The 14,186-nt window shown below is 42.8% G+C and overlaps 2 long non-coding RNA genes across 2 annotated transcripts in view; one reads left to right on the top strand and one right to left on the bottom strand.

Annotated features, from left to right (window-relative positions):
• The window catches only part of LOC144288665 (uncharacterized), a 55,132-nt gene extending 47,267 nt beyond the window's left edge, over window positions 1–7,865 (bottom strand). The window contains exon 1 of the long non-coding RNA XR_013356622.1: window positions 7,421–7,865. This is a non-coding gene — a long non-coding RNA (uncharacterized LOC144288665). The remainder of the gene's footprint in view (window positions 1–7,420) is intronic.
• LOC144288667 (uncharacterized) lies at window positions 7,442–13,974 on the top strand. The gene is made up of 3 exons (XR_013356624.1): window positions 7,442–7,675; window positions 12,052–12,138; window positions 13,160–13,974. It is a non-coding gene; the product is annotated as an uncharacterized LOC144288667 (long non-coding RNA).
• Window positions 13,975–14,186: the final 212 nt, after the last annotated feature.

The following is a 14,186-nucleotide window of genomic DNA, read 5'->3' as shown; positions in this document are numbered from 1 at the left end:
AGAAACCGAGCAAAATTGGTGGGATGAAAAGATCATAGGTAAGATGAGATAATTTGACAAAGTGTCTTGCTGGGATTTATATGCTTTACAGATGATTAATTACATTCTTGTAACATGTATACAGATTTAAATTTTTTTAAACCTCAAGGTAATTTATAGTAAATTGAGGGAAAGTGTTAAATTAAACTTGGAGTTAATTAGATTAGAGGCTTTTGCTTTCTTTACACCATCTTACAAATGAAATTTCACCCACACGTTTGGAAACCATTAGAGAAATTTTAATACCATGGTTCCAAATGATATGGGGGGAGGAAAGAGATAAAAATCTAGTTGTGTGTTTGCTAAATGCTTTCATAACCATGATAATTATACCCACAGGGTAGTTTTCGCTTCTGGACTCTCCTTGCCGAGCAGTGATTCCTATCACAGGGTCATTTGAACATCCCTTTGTGTTCATACTTCCATCATTCATCCCATTCTGACTTGCATTTCAAGAGTTTTGTGGATGTAGTTAGGACATTCTGCTTTAGTATAACACTGGGAAGTATAATGTGCCTTGAAGCATAATGTGAATTCAGCAAGCCTGATTTTGCCGCATATTTTGAAAGGAACTAATAAACCTCGTGAACAGTAGCACTGGCTAAAGCTTTGTCAGAAATAGTTCTCTCAAGATGTTCAGAAGAAAATGTTGGTGCCTTCAAATAAATAAATAATAAAAAGTGAGCAGAAAAAAAATTCAAATAAAAAGTGAATCAGAAAGGAGGAAATAGGGGCACCTGGGTGATTCAATGATTGAGTGTCTGCCTTCGGCTCAGGTCTTGACTCTGGAGTCCTGGGATCAAGTCCCACATCAGGGTCCCTGTGAGGAGCCTGATTTTCCCTCTGCCTATGTCTCTGCCTCTCTTTCTGTGTCTCTCATGAATAAAAATATAAATTTTTTTTTAAAAAAGAAAAGAATAAGAAGAAGAGCGGGATAGTAGAAATAGTATCCAGTGTTCACAGGATCCTTTTATGAGGAAAACGGAGAATATTACTTTTTTCCTAGCTGAGTCATGCCAACCAGACTAGAAACTAACACACAGAAAGCTGGCCTGATAAATACAGTAAAGGGAAACTGATCTTTTAAAAATCTATTTGGTTTATGGAGCCTTTCATTATAATTTACAGAAATGTAGGAGATTCTTTCTTGGGATAAGCTCAAGTTTATCTCCATGGCGAGTAGAAAGTGGGACGAGAGATATTTTATACCGTTTCAGTGTCAACATACAAGCACCTTAGACTGAAACAAGCATGCAGCCCCGGGCAAACTTTGTCATTGAGAAGCAGGCTGTCCATTAGGCATTGTTCCTCTCATCTTTTCTCTGTAGTCGCCCACCCCATACCCACTTTGCCTTGGAGCCATTGCACATCCATTTTCACTCAGCTGAGTCATAGAAGAAGGGGTGCCAGGAGGCACAGGGGTCTTCCCTGGTCTCCTGCAGTCACAGCATGTTGACAACCACTTTGTCCAAAGATGGCCCTACAGATTTGGATTATGGGAAGAAGAGCGTTCATGATGAGAGAAGATTATCACGGAGATAGGATGTAAGGAAACAACACAGGCCTTCCCTAGCAGAGGACAGCTGACCATTTGTATAGAAATGGAAACAGCTATAATCCACGATAAGTAAGAGGACATAAGCGATCCTTCCACATGTTCAAACCAAGAAATTCAGCCATACTTCCAGACTGAATTGCACTACGAGTGACACATCATGGACTGGTAATTATCCTATCAGAGTTGTTGAAAAACCTCATGCAATAAAAAAGATCCATGAGGAAGTGTCTTGATCTGAGATGTGTAACAAGATTGTTACCTGTGAGACAGAAATGTCTGGCCCTAAAACTAGAGAGCATCATGTTAAAGAAGCTAAAGGTCCCTATCCATGAGAGGAGCCACCAATTGACCTGTCTGTTGAGTGGGGACTATGGGGCCCATCTTGGACCTCCTCATACCTTTTATGAAGGGATTTTCCTTGAGTTACAATACCCTGGGCTATTAATTTCTTTCTAGTTCCAGTCAACAACTGCTGATTCATACCCTACAAGGATGGCAGCAAAAAGTTCCCGCAGTTTTCCAAGATGTTTTTTTCTTTTTTAAGATTTTACTTATATATTTGAGAGAGAGAGAGAGCACACAGAGAGAGAGAGAGACAGAGGAGCAGAAGCACACTCCCTGTTGAGCAAGGAGCCTGATGTGGGACTCGATCCCAGGACCCTGAGATCATGACCTGAGCCGAAAGCAGATGCTTAACTGATTGAGCCACCCAGGTGCCCCTCCAAGACAGTTGAACATAGTTGGCTCTCTGACTTGTTCTTGAGTCTTTGACAATCTGATGTCAGTTTATTATACTGTAAAATGATGGGATGGAGTCTATATTCCAGCTTTAAAACTCTCTTGAGTATTCTATTTTGAGCAACTGTTGTAAAAGTAGTTCACATACTCACTGTTTACTATAAAACACAAAGGCACCACCTGTTCAGTACTGATGGTCAGGTGGGAGCCAGGGAGGAGAATTATAAACCATGAAAAGGCTACCTACCACCTTATGGTGTGGTGCTACCAAAACCATGACATTATCTGCCCCAACAGTTGGGGTGATTCTGTTCTACAGGAACATTGAGGCTCATTACTCATGTTAGAGTCAAATATTTAAGTTTGTCCTGTTACCTCTGCTTGGCATATCCTTTGCTCACCACCTGCCTGGCAAAGCCTCAATATACCTTCAAGCTTCAAGAGTCTCCTTCCCCCAAAACACAGCTATTGGGAACATCTATGAGTGATACCGCCAAGCCCATGTTGCTCAGCACCACTGACCATATTATGTGGATGTGATCATGTGTCTCCCTGTCTCTTTAGTCAGGGAGCTCAGGGAAGCTTGAGGGGCCATACTTATTCTTCATTGCCCTGCATGAAGCCTGGATAACCTACTAGGACATGGACCTTGCAGGTAGCCTGTGCAGCTAGCATGTAGCTCTTGACAGGACCATAATCTTTTCTCCTCTAAAGAAGTTATCTTATGTCTTCCTGGTAGAGAAATAATCTGAGTGTTATTAATCAGTCAGAGTCTGATCAGGAGAGAGAAAACACAGAGTAATTTGAACAGGAAGCATTTAATATAAAGAATTATTACCCATAACAGGGATGGCTAATAAGAAATAACGAGAGATTGGCCAGTAGGAAGTAAAAAGAAAAAAAAAAAGAAGTAAAAAGAATCCCCCCAAAACACAGGAATAAATAAAGATAAGGGGCAGCCACCACCCTGGAACTGAGATAGATTGCTCTTCCTTCCAAATCCCCTTTCTCCCCCTCACCCAACCTTAATGGAAAAAGTAAGGCTATGAACCACTGATTGGCAGAGAAGTCGCTGTGGTGCACACCAGCAGAACTTGCTGGAAATATACCTTCTAGAACTGCTACTAGGTGCCAGTGAGCACTAAAGCACAAATCACTAAATTATTTGAACTCCATGGATAAAAATACAGGAAATATCACTGCGTTAATACAGTGTGGGAAGAAATTTAGGTTTCTGTAGGTTGGCTACGTTAGTTTCAAGAGGGCAGGTGCTTGCCATAAAGTGCTTTTGCAAAGTGAGAAAAAGTTACTCCTTCCTCTGGGTGGACTTCGGCCCTGACACATTCCCATAGCAGGTACTCTTGTGCACTAAACAACCTACACAGCTTTACATGGCAGCTTGTGGGTCCATGAATAGATGGAACTATGCCCAAAAGGTGATAGGATCCAGTAAAGGATAGATTGGCCTGCTTGACAGGAAACCCAGGTTCTAAGACCCAGTTCTCTAACCAGTAGTTGTGTGATCTCAGGCAAATCACTTGCCTCTTCTGGGCTTTCATTTTTTTTTACTTATAAAAATGAGAAGTTCAGATACTGCAAGTTCCAAAATTCTATTATCGTAATGTGTATATAAAAGATGTGGTGTCTACCTTTATATTTAAAATACAGATTAGACCAGGGCACCTGGGTAGCTCAGTCCGGTAAGTGTCTGCCTTCGGCTCAGGTCATGATCCGGGGTCCTGGGATTGAACCCTGTGTCAGGCTTCCTGCTCGATGGAGAGTCTGCTTTTCCCTCTACCCCTCCCTCCTGCTTGTGATCTCTCTCTCACGCTCTTTCTCTCTCAAATAAATAAATAAATAAATACAATCTTTTAAAAAAAAATCAGATCTCTAATACCTGCAACAAATTCCAAAGAAGCATTGCAATCAACATGGTGCCCCTCACCATTGACTTACTTGCTGAGCGGGGCGGGGAGCGGGGGAGTGGGGGGGGGGCGGTGCTGTGATCAGATCTACCTGTATCAGCTCTTCTAGCTACTTGAACTCTCCTCCTTTTATACAAAACAAATCATAATATAGCTCCTACTCTTCCTTTCAGTTTTAACTATGATATTGGATGCTCCAGTAAGAGCCCCCGGATAGAATTAGGTCCCCCCACCCTGTCTGAGTTCCTTCAGTGGGCCACACAGAATCCTATCCCACAGACAGTACTGTCCCTTCCTCCATCACCAGATGGTAAGCTATTTCAGGGAAGAACTCTGAATCCTGCTGGCTCTTCTGTGTCCAGCACCATGCCCAGCTCATAGGACTCACTGTTGAGCTAATGAGAATTTAAATCCAATATCTTGTAGAAGCACATCGGTATAGTCGTTAGGACAGTAGGCTCTGAAGTCAGATGGGTTAGACTTAGATTCTGGGAATCTATCTGGGAAACTATGAATTACACAATCTATCTATGCTTCACTTTTTGTTTTTTATTTTGTTTTATTGGGGGGAGTTGGGGTTTTGCTTTTGTTTTTGTTTTCCCCCACTTTTATTGAGACCTAATTGACACATAACAATGTATTAGTTTAAGGAGTACACAATTTGATATATTTATATGTTGTGAAATGATGACCACAGTACCTTTATTTTTTTTTATTTTTTATTTTTTTTAATTTTTATTTACTTATGATAGTCACAGAGAGAGAGAGACAGGCGCAGAGACACAGGCAGAGAGAGAAGCAGGCTCCATGCACCGGAAGCCTGACGTGGGATTCAATCCCGGGTCTCCAGGATCGCGCCCTGGGCCAAAGGCAGGCGCCAAACCGCAGCGCCACCCAGGGATCCCCACAGTACCTTTAGATAACATTCACCACCTCACATTGTTACAGATCTACTCTCTTAGCAACTTTCAAATATCACAAGATAGTGCTGTCAACGATAGTCACCCTGCTGTACATTATATCCTCAGAGCCAATTAGTCTTTTTTTTTTTTTAATTTATTTATGATAGTCACACAGAATGAGAGAGAGAGGCAGAGACACAGGCAGAGGGAGAAGCAGGTTCCATGCACCGGGAGCCCGACGTGGGATTCGATCCCGGGTCTCCAGGATTGCGCCCTGGGCCAAAGGCAGGCGCTAAACCGCTGCGCCACCCAGGGATCCCTACCAATTAATCTTATACATAGAAGTTTGTACTTTTTGACCACCTTCACCCATTTCCCCCACCTCTAGAAACCACCAATCTGTTTTCCATTTCTATGAATTTGATTTCTTTTTAGATTCCAGTATAAGTGAGGTCATCCAGTATTTGTCTTAATCTGTTGGACAGTTTATCAAAGCTTTAATTTTTCATCTTTAAAAATAATTGTATCCAGGGACACCTGGGTGGCTCAGTGGTTGAGTGTCTGCCTTCAGCTCAGGGTGTGATCCCGGGTCCTGGGATCAAGTCCTGCATCATATTCCCTTTGGGGAGCCTGCTTCTCCCTCTGCCTCCTTCTGCCTGTGTCTCTGCCTCTCTCTTTCTGTCTCTCATGAATAAATAAATACAATCTTTTAAAAAAATAACAATAATTATATCCAATTCACTGGTTCCTTGCAAAAGCATGGAAAGTAGACAAAACTGTACTCCACATGTGGTAAACTCTTAGTAAATATTAACCATTATTATTATAATCAAAATTCAATTCTATTTGTGCAGAGGGGGGAAGTGGAAAGGTAAAATGTGCTCATCCCAAGCCCCATGTAACTTTGAAGAAGATCTTGAAGCAGCTTAGAAGTTCAAAGCCTTTCCTATAATTTTATAAATCTGGGATGGTTCACGTGAGCTCACTCTGACATCTGATCATCTGAAACAGCATCATCTTTAGAACCATTTCCATGTTAGGAAGGAGAAGTCACAGCTATAATGGCCTTGCTGATCTAAAAGGAAAATCGGTTCTCAGGATACAACCAGAGTCTTTTTGTTGCAGTCTTCAAAGTGATTATTTTCATTTTGCTGATTTTTTTTCTTACCATGCTATTAATACCTATTAATACATATCATCACCAATCCTTTAGAAAACGCTAAGTAAAAACTTCTCATTACCCCACTACCCAGCCTAAGCCCTTCTGAGTGTATTTTCTTCTACTCATTTTTTAAAGCATCTATTATATGTAGAAGTTTGTAAATGTATGTAGAACCCTGAGATAAAGCTTTATTTTTTTTTATTTTTTTTATTTATTTATGATAGTCACACACACACACAGAGAGAGAGAGAGAGAGAGAGAGGCAGAGACACAGGCAGAGGGAGAAGCAGGCTCCATGCACCGGAAGCCCGACGTGGAATTCGATCCCGGGTCTCCAGGATCGCGCCCTGGGCCAAAGGCAGGCGCCAAACTGCTGCGCCACCCAGGGATCCCAATAAAGCTTTATTTTTAATTTTTTCCCCCAGCAGTGTGAGGGCTGATGAGGAAGGAGAGGTGAACACCAGCCTACAATGACTATTGTGTGATCATTATGTTGTCCTTTTGGAGACCAAACCATAAAAAGCCTCTGTGCAGCACTGAACCCTGTTGACACATTTCTCCTGCCTGCGAGTCTCCTGTGAGCACCTGTCACCCAGCCTATCCAGAATTTCCTCCTTCCAGTCACTCAAGCCAGAAAACTGGAAGTCATTCTTTGTTCACCAAATTCATCAGTCTGTTCTGTGTTTCTAATAAACTTTCTCCAATCTGAACATCTCTCTCCATCTCTCCTACCACAGAGTGAAGGCAAACACCCATTTCTCGTGCGGGGCCCAGCCCAGCAGCCTACTCACCGGCCATCTGTCTCCACTCCTGCCCCACTGTGCTCTGTTCCCCAACTCACCCTGGAATGGAACTTTTTAAAAAGTGGAAGGCTTTTTAAAAAGATTCAAAGTGTTCCCAAATGGAAAGCTAAACCAACGCTTCCTCTGTTTAATGCTCTCTGATGAGACAATAGCCTCAGAATAAAATCTGAAACCATTAAAAGTGCCTTAAAGCGCCTGCCCTGCAGGATGGAGCCCCCCACCCTCCCTTGGCCAGTGCTCTCTGTCCGTCCAACCCTCTGAAGCAGGTCTGAGGGCACTTATTCTGAGGGCACTTAGCTGTCTTATTTTGGTCCCCTTCTTTGAGCAACAATCTCTCTTCTATCATCAGGTCCTGGATCATGGTCTCCCAGCTGCTGGGAACCCTTCTGGGGGTCAGGTTGTTCAAGGACCCACAAGCTTGATGAACCCCCTTAGATCAGCTTTTTCTTTGCAGACTTCCAGTGCTTCAGAGGCCACTTCTGCTGCTTGAGCAGCCACACCAAACAGAACTCCAGTGGGGTTATCGTCCCTCTCTGGCTGCTTTCCTTGTGAGTATGTGGAAGTGACAATGCCACTTTGTGGTGTTTTTGCATGAACTAAGTCCACATAAAGTACATCTCTGACAGATAAGCTGCACAGCTCAGAGGAAAGCCTCAGTCGTATGGACTGATGTATTCTTACTGCTGAGTGGTGGGTTGAGATGGCCTGGAGGCATTATTGCAGTGGTCTTCCTTAGAAACTGTCTGGAATGTGGAGACTCTCCACATTCCCAAGGGATGTGGAATTCCATAAGGGAATCCCAAGAAGTCTGTGTTCTAGAAAATTGTGCTTATGTCCTTATTCCAAAAATTCAAGGACAGATGGGCATGGGGGAGGGGCTGGGAGATGGGGAATAAGAGAGAACCCCTAGAAAACCTTTAGGCCCTGAGATGAGGATTCTGTGTCACAATCTTTATATACAAAGATGTACTCTAAACCTGGGATTATTTAGTGAAAGCATTTACAGTATTGCCAGACCCCCAAGGAGAAAGGAAAAATCAGAAAATGAAGAGGCAATTAGTTTGGTGAGATGCAATGGTGAGTTTCAGGAATGCAGAGGCATGACTAGGGTGCCTGTGGGGACACCACTTTGTGAACAAAAAAATCCCTAAAGCCTGGGGAGTGACCATTCTCCCTGCACTTCTGATCTAGGAGCCTAGTGAAAAGATAAGGAAGCAGCTTCATCCTCATGAGCCACAGGGTTTACTCAAGCTATCCCCTTTGTGTAAATACGGTGGGGGGTGGGAAGAGAACACCTGGGACAATTTTTGCACAGATGACTATGCTGGGAATTTGGAGCAGGCCTCAGGTAGCTCACTGGTGGTTCCCTGGAGGTTTTCAACACCCCTGAGCCTCGGCTGACCATCCCTGGCAGTAAATCTCTGTCTGAGTTTGCAGAAAGGTGTGTTTTGATTAAAGGCAGCTATTCGTACCTGCACCCTTGAATGTATTCTAAGTTTCTTTTACATTGAGGCCAGTTCTCAGCAATTAGATGGAGAGACTGAGATGGAGTCGGGGGAAGGAGGCAGAAACAGCCACAGAACAGGAGAAAGAGCCTCATGAAGGTCCCAACAGGCATAAGGGTCTTGAAAGGAACTACCTGACGTCCCCCAGTTGATCATGATAAGAATATGGGTGTGGTCACCTCTGATCCTGGTGTAGCTGAAACCACAGGCACCAGGGAGGGAGGAAGACAGTTCTTTCCAGTCTACAAGGGCCCAGAGCTATGGCTTTTCAGGAAGGGAAGGTTGGATTTTACCCAATGCACCTTCTAATTCTGAGGGCACTTAGCTGTCTTATTTTTGCAATGTAATATTTAATTGAGGGGATCTCAAACTTCTGCACCAATCAATAACTATTTATTGTCTACATCCTACATGCAAACTCCTGTATAGGCCTTGAGACAAAAAAAAAAAAAAAAAAAAAAAACGAAAAAGACACAGATGTTTTTAGTGCTTCACATACTTCATAAATGTAAGCCCTGGTTGTGCCCTTTCTTTTTTTCTTTTTCTTTTTTTATTTTTTTGAAAAATTTATTTATTTATTCATCAGAAGCACACAGAGAGAGAGAGGGGTAGAGACACAGGCTGAGGTAGAAGCAGGCTCCATGCAGGGAGCCCAATGTGGTACTCGATCCCGGGACTCCAGGATCAGGCCCTGGGCTGAAGACAGCGCTAAACCACTGAGCCACCCAGGCTGCCCTGGTTGTGCCCTTTCAATAATTAATTACCTCCATAAATATTTATTGAGATCATTCATTCTTTTATTTATTCAATATGCCTCTTAGGTACCAAACAATAAACTAAACTGCAGATGCAGAAAGAAATAGGATCTTAATGTATACGTATTTATAGCCTCAGTGCAATACAGTGTAATACAAACAATGATAGTTCAGAGACTGGTGTTGGATCATTGAGGAGTCATCCAGGATATTTTGTTTTTTGCTTTTTGTTTTTTTTCATCCAGGATATTTTGATGAATTAATTACATGTCAGGAATTGTGAGTAAACTGAAGGCGTTAAATATGCTCACAGTCCTGATTGACTGACACCCCCCCCCCCTCCCTTTGCTTCTAGACTAACATCACTGCATATCTGAGCCAATATATAGGAGATGCCACCAGCAGATGTGACATTCTGCCTTTTAAGTCCTCAAGTGTGCAGAGCTCCAGAGAGGTCAGAGTCTGAAGCAGCCCTTGTTGGGGCTGGAGGGGTCTTCTGTGAGATCTCAACCCCTTTGACTTCTCAAGATACACAGATTCACTTCCTGGGAGCCAGTATGCCTCCACCCCACAACAGAGCACCATGTCTACTGTCACCGACACACAAATCCTGAGATGTGCTGTCTTGTATGGTTTAACCTTTTCTCAGTTCGAGCAGAAACACCAATCAGCCAGACCATCGACCTCGACAGAATTAGCGTTATCACAACTGTCAGTTGGATTGCTGCTTGTAGTTCTGTGCAAGGACAAGGGATGACTAGGGAGTTGATGATGTGCTCTTCCTTTGGCAGTCAATCTATCATGAAGGAGGGCTCATGAATGCAGATGCAGTCTCAGGAGCAACTGAGTGGATTGCAGTGGGAAGAGAGTCTGATGCTACAGCACAGACCTGCCCGCCCCAGCACGTACCTCTCTGACTCAACAGCCACCTTTTCCTCTTGGGCTCTCGGGGAGATAATGAGCCTGGCTAAATTCACTGAGGCCAACCTGATTTGCATCCTTCCTTTCTACTATACATCCAGCCATCAAACTTCCTGTTCCTGAACTCATTGATTGGGATACTCATTCAAATATTTGTTTCCAGGCTGTTCAAGCTATGAAAATGCTGTCTTGCTTTCCCAAACCATGGCTACTTCTCTGGTTAGTTTTAAGAATTATAGGACTCCTTCATTAGGCAATGACTTTTACTAACTCCCCAGGAAAAAGTACTACTCAGACATATCTACCTAACCACGTCACCTTGTACTTAAGAAACAGTCACAACTACTGCCAAGCAGGACAAGATGCTGAGGATAGTTAGCATTTATACAGGGCTTCATGACTGAGGAAGCACTTTCATATCCATAATTTCATGTGATCCATACAAGAATGGTGTGTGGCAGATGGTTGAGATTATTATACCTATATCCTTGCCCCTCTGATATGTGACTTTGCAGCTCCTCCCATCAGGATATGGAGTCCACTTCCTAGCCTTTTGTCTTTGGGCTCATTCCTAGTGTCGCGCTTTGGCCAATAGAGTATGGTAGGAGTGACATGCCACCAACTCTAAGCGTGTTAGTCTGCTCAGACTGTCATAACAAAATACATTGGACTGGGTGGTTCAAACAACAGAAATTTGTTTTCTTACACTTCTGAATAACTGATCACAAAAAAATAAAACAAAAATAACTGAAGTCCAGGATCAAGTGCCATCAGAGTTGGCTTCTGGGAAGATTTTACTTCCTGGCTGCCTCCACACTGTATCCCCATATGGCCTTTCCTCTGTGGTCCTATGAAGATAGGGAGATCTTTGGTGTCTTCGCTTCTTCCTAGAAGGACGGCAGTCCTATCAGATTAAGGCCCTTCCTTCATGACCTCATTTAACCTTCATTGCTTCTTTATAGTTCCTATCTCCAAATATAGCTGCACTGGGGATTTAGGACTTCAACATATGAATTTAGGGGAACACGGTTCAGTCCATAGCACCAAGACAAGGCCTCCAGGGTCCTTGTGAGGATAACTCTCTTTTGGGACCTGCTGCCTACTTGAAATAAGTCTGGGATAGCCAGTTGGAGGAAATACATGACATGAAGCAGAGATAAACTGTCTCCCTAAGGCTACCTGAGACCAGATCACAACCAGGAACCTGGGTACTGACTGCAAATGCAGGAGGGAGCTAGATGAGCCCAGAACCACCCAGCTGAGCCCAGTCCAAAGCAGTGACCTGCAAAACTGGGCACAAATTAGTTGTCAGTGTTGTAAGCTACTAAATTCAGCCTTGGTTTGTTAGGCAGCAAAAGCTTACTGATATGGGAGGTATTTCTTCTGTCCCCCAATTTGTTGAAGAGAAATGGAATTGCAAAGAAAGCAAGTGATTGCTCAAGGCTTAATGAGTAGTATGTAAGAGAGTAGAGATTAGAGTCTTCTGAATTTGAATCCTTTGTTTTTTTCTACTCAGGAAGGAGGTATTGAGTCTGGAAACACAGATACATTGCTATGGGCTTTTCCTAATAAATTGATGTTTAATGGGCTGCACTTTAGAATAAGGGTGTATGTGAATGTATGTGTATTGTGTATGTGTGTGTGCATATATATACGCCTGTATTTCCTCTGAAGGGTACAAGCTGAGTGTTAATCAGGTTTTTGTTGTTTTGTTTTGTTTGTTTTGTTTTGTTTCATCCCAAGGGAATAGCTTTATTTGGCTGTGATGAATCCAGGCCCTGCATATCCAGGCTGCTGCATGAGATGCTGGAGACTACTATAGAAACCGAGGTCAGGAAGAAAGCAGGGCTGCAGAGAAACACTCACTGGGCTGGAATATGTTTGCTATTTGAGAAAAATGATGGACAAGTGCCTCAAAGGGGGGACTTGACTCCTAGGACCCCCCATGAGGACTTCCTCAGGACTGAGCTCTATCCCTACAGTGACAGTCATATTCTCCAGCTTCCTAATAGCAAAATTTGTGGTTTATTTCCAATATTTTCCTCTTTATGACAATGTGCTAGAGGATAATTTGAACACAGATCATTTCACACCTATATAGATTTTTCTGTAAAATAAAATCCTGGAAGTAGGCATGCTAAATCAAAGAATATGCATTGTACAATTTTTTATTTTTTATTTTTATTTTTTTAAAAGATTTTATTTATTTATTCATGAGAGACACAGGGAGAGAGAGAGAGAAAGAGGCAGAGACACAGGCAGAGGGAGAAGCAGGCTCCATGCAGGGAGCCTGACATGGGACTCGATCCCGGGTCTCCAGGATCAGGCCCTCGACCAAAGGCGGCGCTAAACCACTGAGCCACCCGGGCTGCCCTGCACAATTTTTTAATATAAAAGTTTTATAGATGTCCAATTGCCACTGTAAAGGTTGTACCAATTTACACTCAACAGCAATGTATGAACTGATCATTTCTCTGTAGCCTCACCAAGAGGCTGTTGTCTAACTTTTGGGTTTTACCTACAAATTACATAAGAAATGATATTAATAACAAATAATTTCAGTTTGCATTTCTCTTCTTATGAGTAAGTTTAGTATCTTTTGGGATATTTAATTAATATATTTTTATGTGAACTCTCTGTTCATATCCTGTGTCCATTTTTCTATCATAATATTGTTTTAATTGTTCTTTCACCATGAGATATGCTAGTCCTGTATCTCTAACCAGATTGCTTTTAATTATATTTTTATGTGACATTACTGAACTACTGCATTCTTTAACTGTCTTGAATTATGTTGGATTTTTTGTGAGATTGGTTTTTCTTTTTTCTTTTCTTTTCTTTTTTTTTTAAGGATTTATTGTGAATCTCCAATCAGTCCATCAATTCCCTAAATATAGGACCCATGAACTGCATTTATTTCTCATTTATTCTGTTCTAGTGTAAGGCTAAGTAATAGTTCACCACCAGTAAGTGTTGGCGTTACTGAATGAGTAAGAATGGAAGAACTGAATGTTGTCTGGAGGCTGGGACCTCAACCATCATGGGTTGAATGTGGCGCCTACAAAGGGTATGTCCTAACTCTTAGGATCTATGAATAAGACCTTATTTGGAAAATGGGTCTTTGCAGACTCGGAAGTTAAGAATCTTAAGATGAGATGGTCCTAGAGAATCCAGGTGGGCCCTGAATCCAATAGTGTCATTGAGACACACAGAGGAGGAGGACACCAGAAAAGGAGGAGAGGGCCACAGGAAGAGGGAAGCAGAGACTGGATGCAGCTGCAACCCAAGGAACACCAGAAGCCACCAAAAGAAGAGGCAGGAAAGGGATTTCCCCTAGAACCCTCAGAGGTAGTGCACCCTGCCAACAATTTGATTTCAGCCTTTTGGTCTCCCCAACTATAAGAGAATAAATCTGTGTTGTTTTAAGCCATCAAGTTGTGGAAGCCACAAGGAAATGCACCCATCAACCTTCACTCCTTTGGTGTGCTCTCTTACCACATTCAGGAAGCAGGGGTCACTCAGCCCCTACTGTGAGACAGGAAGAGAGAGGGCTGCAGGAGACACAGAAGTTCCGGAGAGGAGAGGAGGGGACACACAGGGCGGGCAGTGCTGCCTGGAGAAATGAGGAGAGAGAGAAAAAAAAAAAAAAAAAAACAAAGAAGAGAAGAGGACAAATTGAAGCAAAAGAAAAAAACAAGGTGAGAATGAGTTGGCCTCTGCTCAGACACTCGCCTGTGTCCCCATCCTTTCTCTAGTCTCTCTCCTTCCCTCCCTCAGCATCTCTCCGGCCCTCAGGCATTCTGCTGCACTAAGCTAGTGCATGTTTGTGCTGCTTAGAGTTTCTGTCCTGTCCCACATTTCTGGTTACAATCTGCAGG

This window comes from Canis aureus, chromosome 18, assembly GCF_053574225.1.
Source record: "Canis aureus isolate CA01 chromosome 18, VMU_Caureus_v.1.0, whole genome shotgun sequence".
In the NCBI taxonomy this organism is placed as follows: Eukaryota; Metazoa; Chordata; class Mammalia; order Carnivora; family Canidae; genus Canis; species Canis aureus.
This window is presented reverse-complemented; position numbering and strand designations above follow the sequence as displayed.